This window comes from Ursus maritimus, unplaced genomic scaffold, assembly GCF_017311325.1.
Source record: "Ursus maritimus isolate PB19 unplaced genomic scaffold, ASM1731132v1 scaffold_24, whole genome shotgun sequence".
Classification (NCBI taxonomy): Eukaryota; Metazoa; Chordata; class Mammalia; order Carnivora; family Ursidae; genus Ursus; species Ursus maritimus.
Window position 1 is genome coordinate 8,672,260 of NW_024424897.1, and position 8,714 is coordinate 8,680,973.

The window sequence follows — 8,714 nt, forward strand, 5'->3', positions numbered from 1 at the left end:
TCTGGTTTGGCGTGGGGGGGGGGGTGCAGCGGGGAAGGCGGGGGACCCGGGACGTCCAAGTGTGTAAGTTTGCCGTACTCTCGTAATGTCAGAAGTTTGGTGCCGTCTCCGCACGAATTTTGCGTGCCTGTGTGTGTGTGTGTGTGTGTGCGCGCGCGCTTGTGTGTCTAGACTAGGATCTGCCCCCACCCCCAAGCGTTTCTTTTCACTGTTTTCTGCGCGGTCCCGGAGACTTAGCTGGAGTTTGTAGCATTCGAAAAGCAGTCGCTCTTTAACGCGTAGCCCAGTTTATGCTCCTAGAGCCTGCCTCCTCCGAAAGTGCTTAGAAATGGTCTTTTGAAGCAATGTTTTGGTGACTCAACGCCCGCTGTTACTCTGTAATAATCCATATAAATAGATTAACATGCTCTGGTTCGCCGGGGCTGGTGCGGCTGGTCGGGATTCTGCTGCGCTCTTGCAAAGGGAATCAATGAAAACCAAAGCTAAGTCCCGGCGAAGGCTGGCGGTGGCGGCGGCGGCGCCGCAGTAGCCCTGCGCTCGCGGGAGCCGTCCCGCGCCACAGCGACCTTGAACTCTGACAAGTCCTTCTCCAGCCCCCCAAGTCCCCACCCCGCGACACTGCTCAGTGACAGGCAACTGCTTTGACGTTCTGCTTTTCAGCTCCTGGGCGAGTCCAAACGTCAGCAGGGTTGCTACTGGAAAGAGCTTGCAAACTGCTCTGGCTTTGAGAGATCGAACTTTGCGAATGTGGCCGTACCGGGCCGAGAGGCTGAGGCCGGTCACTTGGTTTGTAAAAGCCCAAACACATGGGCACCACCGCAGACAAAACACTGCACTTTGGCGGAGTCGTGCAGCTCGCCTGTTTTCGCCCTCCTTTACAAAACACCTGGAGGGGTGACGCTCCTGTCTCCTGACTGTAGTCGGGTCCTTCTCCGACTCGCAGAAGGCTAGGAGTTCTGGGGGAGGGATTGTGGGTGTCTCTGATGTATCTCTAGTGTGATTTGAGTACAACCTTTGTGTTTGCACCAACAGCCTTTAGTGCCCGGTTAGGTATCAGTTCTGGAAGAGAAGAAAAATCCTAGGCTCCTGCGGGTTGCATGTCTTCAGAATCACAAATAAACGCACAACTGTGGAAATCTCCTGATTTTAAACTTCCCCCTTTCTGGCTCTCCCAGAAGTCGGCTTCGAGTTAAATTATTGTTATGGTGCATCGGCCCGCATCATAGCAAAGACTTGTTCATTTCTAATTTGACATTGCGGACACTATTGCAAGATTTAAAAGAATGTTTTCCTGGAAGATTTTTTTTTTAATCTCGTTTTCTCTCATTTTCTTCTGAAGAAGTCGACGTTTCTTATAGGAAACGGAACTCTTCAGAAGGTAATAAGTTGCAACTACAGTTAAATACTATTTACTTTTTAAACGAATGTAGCTCCCTCACAGAGGATGTCTATAGTACCCTATAGCTTGTTTACAAGTTTTAGAGACCTCCATACAATAGCCATGTATTCATGGCTCCGTGATTACGCTGGGAAAGTATTAGAACAACATCGTCCTTTCTTAGGAGAAAGAGTCCCGCGTAGTATCAACTGATTTCTGTGTCGTGGGGAGGGGACATTTGTGGGTATAACTGTGCGATTCGTAGGCACCTGACCCAGGAGGACACTCAGAGACCAGAACTTCGGGCAGAAATTTTAACCAAGGCGTCTGTATTTAGTTGCATTTTATTGTAATTCTCGTGTTGACTGGCTTAAAAGCACTGAAGACTGTGACTTTAAGATATTTTGGAGTTTTTCTCTAAATATTTGTCAAGATAAATCCGTACACATAGATATATGTTTAATGTAATTATGTGGTAGGAGGTATGTAGTATAGGGAATTTTAAATCATAAATTTACAGTGTTTTGTACAGGTTCGTTAGATACACTTTGTATTCTTGAATCTTGAAAACTGATAAACAATCAGCTGACTTTTAAAGGTGCAATTTTCAGCTGCATCCAGAGAGGGCGCCAAAAGCCCAGAAACTGTTTAACTCACAGAAACTGCAGGAAAGCTGTGGTGGTGGTGGTGGGGGGGTGTGCTCCACTCAGTCAGGACTGCTTTGCTGCTGAGATTTATCTCTGCAGAAATTCCTACTCGATATTTCCTACCGTTTGGATTCACCTCTGGGCAGCCCAGTTAGAGGAACTGGGAGGCGTGTGTCTATTGGGGGCAAGAAAAGAGGGTTCAAGATGCCTGACGTTTCTAGTCTGCACGAACCCGGGAGATCCGGTCCAGGAGAAGGACCCCTGTCTCCCAGATACCAGACATTGCCCTCTGATCGGTGTGCCAGGACCAGGCCAAGTCTGAGTCGTGGACACCGTTGATTAGTCCTGTATTTCTGTAGGGGCTCCAGTGCCAACTCCCCCACCCCCACTCTGGAGTTCCGTTCGTTGTGAATTTCTCGGGTAGCCCCTGACCGCTTCTCCCTGCCCCAGGAAGACGCTCGCGGTCCACGACCAGAGCACCCGTGTCAGAGAAAGCCAGAGGGAAAGGAACCCATTCTCAGTGTTCAGGTTACAGATCGGGAAAGCGGCTGTTGGCTCAGTTTTAGCCAGAGTATTCTGCACAGAGCCAAACGCTTGGGCTCCTCATGCTGGTGGGGATAAGGAAGGGAAAGGGCGCAGGTCACGAAAAGCGGCAGGCAACGGAGGGCACTTCACCGGTCTGCGACGTGCATTCCGGTCTCTGCTCTAAGCAAGCGCCGCGAGGTCTGCCTCCGGGAGCGGAGACTTGGAGGTGCAAGCAGATCCCAAGGCGGACCTCGGGAAACTGAGGCCCGGGAGCACCCCTCTCCCCCCTCTTTCAGCGACTGGGGCCGGCGCCGGGTTCAATTTCCCTAGCCTGGGCCGCCAAGTTCCCTCCGCGTCTACGCGGGCGCCGAGTCCGGAGCCCAGAGATGCTGGCTTACAGCGAGTTTCGTGGACTCTGTGGGGCGGTGTGAACACACCGCACGGGGCGGGGGGTGGTTTCCGTCTCCGGACGGAGGTGGAAGGTGTGGCGAATGGGGTTCCCTTTACCTGGGGAATTAGGGAATTAGGGACCATAACCTCCCTCTCCAAAATTTCTAAGCAAAAGTGGGGAGCGTGTCTAAATCCGTTTTCAGCAGGGGCGTATGTCCCAGAAGAATTCGGTTGGGTTGAGCAGCATATCTCAGCCCGGGGCAATGTCCTCTATAGAGGTGCTCAGGGAAGTGGATATCCCTTCTCTCTGCCAATTCCCTGGGGCCCGGTTCCCTCGAGGTAAAAGACCCCAATTCCTGGGGGGACCCTTGGGTCCCCGCGCTCCCAGCCGCTCCTCGGTAATTCGTACTTTTCACCCGGCTGCGAGCGCGTTTGCCGGTCGCTCTTCAGACCGGACACCGGTTCTCTTTGGGGAGAGGCGGCCGGTAAACCCTGTCTCAGGACGGGCATGGGACTGGACAGCAACAGCACAAGGGAAAAGGAAAATGCCAGGTCGCTTCGTAGGCGCGCAGTAGATATCTGTGGACCGCCGAATCAAGGCGACCTTTGGACATTTTGCCCCAGTGGGTGTGGGACCCATCGCAGGCCTCCAGAACTCCCAGCAACAGGTCCGTAAACGCACGTGACTGTATAGTCCTTCATGTGGATTTCTCCCCAAACGGGCGCCCTACTTGGGGAGATTATCCGACACGTGTCACCTAGGACCGTAGAGTCCCGGCATCCCCTGAAACTGTAGGCCAAAAAGGGCTTTCCGTTTTCTTCCCTTTTCTGTTTTCTACCAGAAAGAGGAATGAGGTGGACGGGAGGTGCTGGGTGAGGGAGGCGTGAATCTGCAAAGTGCTCCAGGGTGACCTGGCCGGGTTGTGGGGCCGCGGGTGGCTGTGGCCCAGCGGGGTTGCCCGGGGGTGCGTTCCAGAGCCTCCAAAGGGAACGTGTGTGTGTGTGTGTGTGTGTGTGTGTGTGTGTGTGTGTGTCCCCCTTCCTTTTCTGAAAATGTATATCTTTAGACAGGGTACAGGGGAGCCAAGCGTCATTCGGATTCCCTCAAAGCACCCCTAGAACGGCCTGGAAATTTCCTTAGGCCAAGTTTTATTTTTTTCTCTCTCCAATTTTCCTCTTTTTAAAAATCTTTCAGGCATTTTCACTTAAAGGTGCTTTTTGCCTTGCTGATCTAAATATATAAATAAAGTAAGAGTTCAACGCAGCGATGCTCCCATTCGCAGCGGTCTCCACTCGTCCACTGGGCTCCCTTCGGCACCAAGAGCTTCCTCCGCAGTTCTCTGGCTCGCACCTGCGCCTCTTCCTCCCCTCGCGTCCCCTTTTGGTTTAGGGGTATTCAGTCCCAGGGAGGACACCGGCAGAAAAGAGCGGAGATTCTCACAACCGTTTTGTGTGATTCTCCCGGGGTGGACTGGCTGTATAGCGGGGACTTCATCTCAGGCTGAAGGGATTATAACCAGCTACTCCCACTAAGACGTCCCTGTAAGGTGGGTTATTATGTCGGGTCTTTATTAAGCAGAGAATTTTTTCCATCAAACCACGGAAAAGGGAGAAATGCTATTAGTATACAATTCCAAACGTAACTGTCAGAATTATAGACGAATTATCTTGTGACTTTCTTGCAAGCCTTTTCTCTCTTACCCGGGCCCTCGTGCTCCCCAAGGAGAACGCATCTTCTGGTTTACTCGAACCTATACATTCACGGGGCCAAAACCCGAGTGTCCTGAAGCTGCGAGCTGGGCTCGGATTTGGAGAAACGTGAGCGCACAGCTGGGTTGCCTGACTTCGGGTGGGAGGTCCGGTGGCAGTGCCTTCTGCCCCGGGGAACCGGGAGTGCTGAGGCCCTGAAGTCAGCCCCCAACTTTGGAGTTTCCTGGAGAGTGACGTCTTAACGCGGGAGGCTCTGTCTGCGGAGGGTTCTTGGATCGTGACGTCACAAAATTACCAGGAGGTTGGCTGATCCCGAGCCAGGGAGAATGGCCCGGGGGGCTTGGAAAGTGGGCGTCGCAGGGAACTCGGGGACCCGCTGGGCTGCCTACCATATCATTGTTTATTTCAAATTAATTTCTTGGTGCGCATTGCTGTCTGCAAGCCTGCGGGAGAGACAGTGTTAGTACAGGATTCCATTCCGGGTTTGTTTGAAGGGGAAGCCAGAGCTGTCTCTGGTACTGTCTCAGCTTTGAACAGGCAGATCAGGGAATTTTCGAAAGCAGGCCCCCCCCCTTCCCTGCATTTCTCCCTTTTTCTCTTTAACATCTTTCTCCCAAGACACTTTCACTGATGTAAAATTGTAAGTGGAGTCTTAAATGCTTTTTTCCCCCTCTGTTACTTCTCCTCCCCACTTTTTTTCCTTTTAAATGAGAATGACATTTGGCCAGGCAAAGAAGAGAGGGACAGTTTTTTGTTTGTTCCTTTCCCCTCCCTTAAATCTCCAGAAAATCTCACAGCGTTCCTGTTACTATCTTTAGAACACAATGTCTTAACATCTTATGCAAAGGGGCAGATTGTTTGTTTTCACACCAAGTCCTAGCACTGGAACCTCCTTCTCCCCCAGTTTCCAGATTGGTTGAAACGCAAGGGAAGGCCCAACAGAGCACAGTCTGGACGAGGTATGGGCTGTTTGCAGAAGCGGCCTCCCTTTGGGGTGCTCCGAAAGTTCACACAATTGTCAGCTTGGGTTGGCAGTGGACTGTCTTTTTACCCTCGTGTGCCTGAATATCCACGTGCAAAGCAGAGACAAATAAGCAGTTCCTGCTATAAATTAGGGATAAGGTCTCCATAGATTCAATCATCAGAGCATTTATTATTCTTTAAAAGAGAAGGTAAAGTCTCAGAGGGCCCTAAAGGGAAAGTCATCTTTCCCCTACCTACTGTCTTGGAGCAATGGAGACATCTCGCAGGGGTGACGAGTCTCCCTCAGCAACTAGGAGAAAAGGTGATGTCTGGCTGGGGTTGCTATCTCGGTAGCTAAGGAAGGGACCCTGGGTGGTCTTGGCACAGACACTGTCCCCAGGCATTCACCGACACCCCCTCTGCCTCCAGGGTCCTCCCTGGGGTCCCTCATGGACAAAGTCTGGCTCCCAAGGGAGCCCAGACTCCAGTTTTCCTTCGAACCTCAACTATGATAAAGGCATGAGGTATCGTGGGCAGCAGGTGCTTGCAGATTTTGAGGGCTGGGTGACCCCAGGAGGCTGTGCAGGACCTGGAGCAGCAGGATGGATGGGCTGAGCGTTGGCTCCCAGGCTCTCGATGATGGAGCACAGTTGTGGGTGGATTCCGCCTCCTTCAGCCCCTACCCCATTCTGCCCCCGGGGCATTTTGTGTTCTGAGACCCTCTTTCTCTGCCTTTACCGTGGATTTCTCTTTCCCTGCTCTGAAAGAGTGCGTGAATCGCAGAGAGCTGCCTCCCATCCTTGGCCCTCCATCAGAGTGCAGAGGGGAAGGCAGGAGGGCCGAGTGGTCCCGGCGCACCTGGCTCAGTGGCAAATGTCTTTCCATCCCTTTCCTGGGCCCCAGAAGTCACCTCTCTTCTTCCACCGCTGGTGATGCTGTGCTACTCTTTCCCTGAACCGTCGCCTCCCACCTCCACGCCCCTCCCCTTTCTTGGTCCAAGCCCAGAAATGCCTTGTAGTGTGTGGTACGCTTCACTCTCTCTTTGGGGGACATCTGCCAACCAGCACAGTGGTGATGACAGTTTCCAGATGATTTTCCAGGAGCAAAGAAATCTTCTGAGGGAGGAGAGAGTGGCATTGGCCAAACGCTGAGTGGGCTGAACATTGTGGTTCCGGAAGAGGCCCAGGGAGGTGGGGTTTTGTGGGGCTCCAGGATTTCTTTTCCCCCTCCAGATTCTGCCTAAAGCAAAAGTCACTAATTGCTTTTTATTTTCCTGGCACTTAGGAGGTTCTCTGGATTCTGATGCTCCTCCAGGAACTTAGGTCTGAGGAAAGCAGGGTTTCAGGGTGATACGGGTGGGGGTACTGGCCTCCAGGCTCACCTGCCTCAGCTCAGTGGGGCCCGAAATCCGCTTCAGCCAACTTCGGGGCTAGTTTCATTAGCTCAGGCGACCACACGGGTCAGACAGAGGACGGAAGGAACACTCACCTACCCCCTTCTGTCCCTGAGCTTCCGCAGCCCAACTTCACTTCTGCCAAGGACACTTTGATTTTTCAGTCAAACCAACCAGGAAGTGGGAGTGAGGTTGCCTTTGAGACTTAAGCATGAGTTCAGAGAAATGATAAGATTCTCTCTGGATTCTGAAAAATTCCAAACAATGCTCCCTTAGAAGGAAAGAATTATTATCATTATTATTTTAATTATTATTATTGCTCATGCCTAAGAGCATCCCTGACTCCTGGAGTCTCTCCCGTGTCCTTTGGTTGTTTCTCAGTGACCCATGGGTGGAGCTACCCCTGTCTTCCTAGACTGATGTACTGGCTTCTTCCCCATCTTCAGGAGTTTCCTTTCTACTGTACTGGGGAGCCTTCCCTAGAATCCTTGCTCGCAGTCCTCCTCTCTCTTTTCAGGGAAGGGTGTCTCTCCCAATAAAAGCCGCCCTCTCCTACTGATGTCTAGAAAAGATGTGAGGCTCATTTAGACTATGGAGTAAATGACTGTTAGGCTCAGTCTATTCTCATGCCGAGAAGCAGCCAGACTGGTAGGAATGGAGATCCAGTTCAAATGCTAAACCTTCCGTGAAGACTTGATCTCTCTCCAAGAAAAGATATTTGCGTTCTTATAACATTTTGTTCATGCCCTTTTGTGCTGTCGTTTGTCTAATGTGTGCATATGCTCATCCCCTAAACTGTGATCTCCTTGAGAACAATGACAAAGTGTTACTCCCTTCGTACCCCATTCTGTTGCGCCACAGAGACTCTGCCAAATAAATGTGCAGTGCAGGAACGACTGACCAAAATTTAGCCAAAGCAATGAATACCTAATGGTACGTTTCAGCTACAGGGCACATAGTGGGATACCTTGGCCATTTAGATAAGATGTCTTTATGGCTTCCCTCAAAATGTGTCCTGTAGATGGCTATCTGTGCCACTCACAAGGAAGTCTGCCCTTGCCCAGAACCTTCTTCTAAATTTCCTGTCCTCTGACTTCTTTCTATAAGAAAGGGTGTTAGAGACATGCCTTTGAAGAATATTTGCAGTGATGGACATAAAGCTTTCAGATTGCAATCTTTACACATTTCTGGCCTGGATTTACAGGTTTTGAGAAAACAATCAAACCACAAACCGAAGTCATTATTAACATATCAGAACCTCTGAAACCTCTAGACTTTGCTACCCAAATATACAATGATAATAAATATTTTTTTCTTCCTGGTTTTCTTGCTTGCTTTTCTAAGCACAAAGCAGAGTCCTTTCATGGATGAGCCCCAGAGTGGCTGACTGTTTGGCTGTTGAATGAATGGTGGGCGGGGTGTGGGGGTGTGTGGGGTGGGGGGGTAGGGCAGAGGAGACATGTATGACCCGGTTTTCCCCTGCAGCTCCTCTAAGGAAGGCATTTTCTTTTCTCTGCAAACGGCACTGCTGTTTGTTTGGAGAAGGAGAGCTGTGGGTATGGAATTAGGGGGTGTCATGTGGGCTGCACGTGTGGCTGGAGCTACCTGAAATCTGTAGGCTAATGACTCCCAGATGGCCCCAGGGACTGCAGTCCCAAGAGCCCCAGAAACATAAATCCCTCCCTGGCTCCTCCTGGGGGGGGGGGGG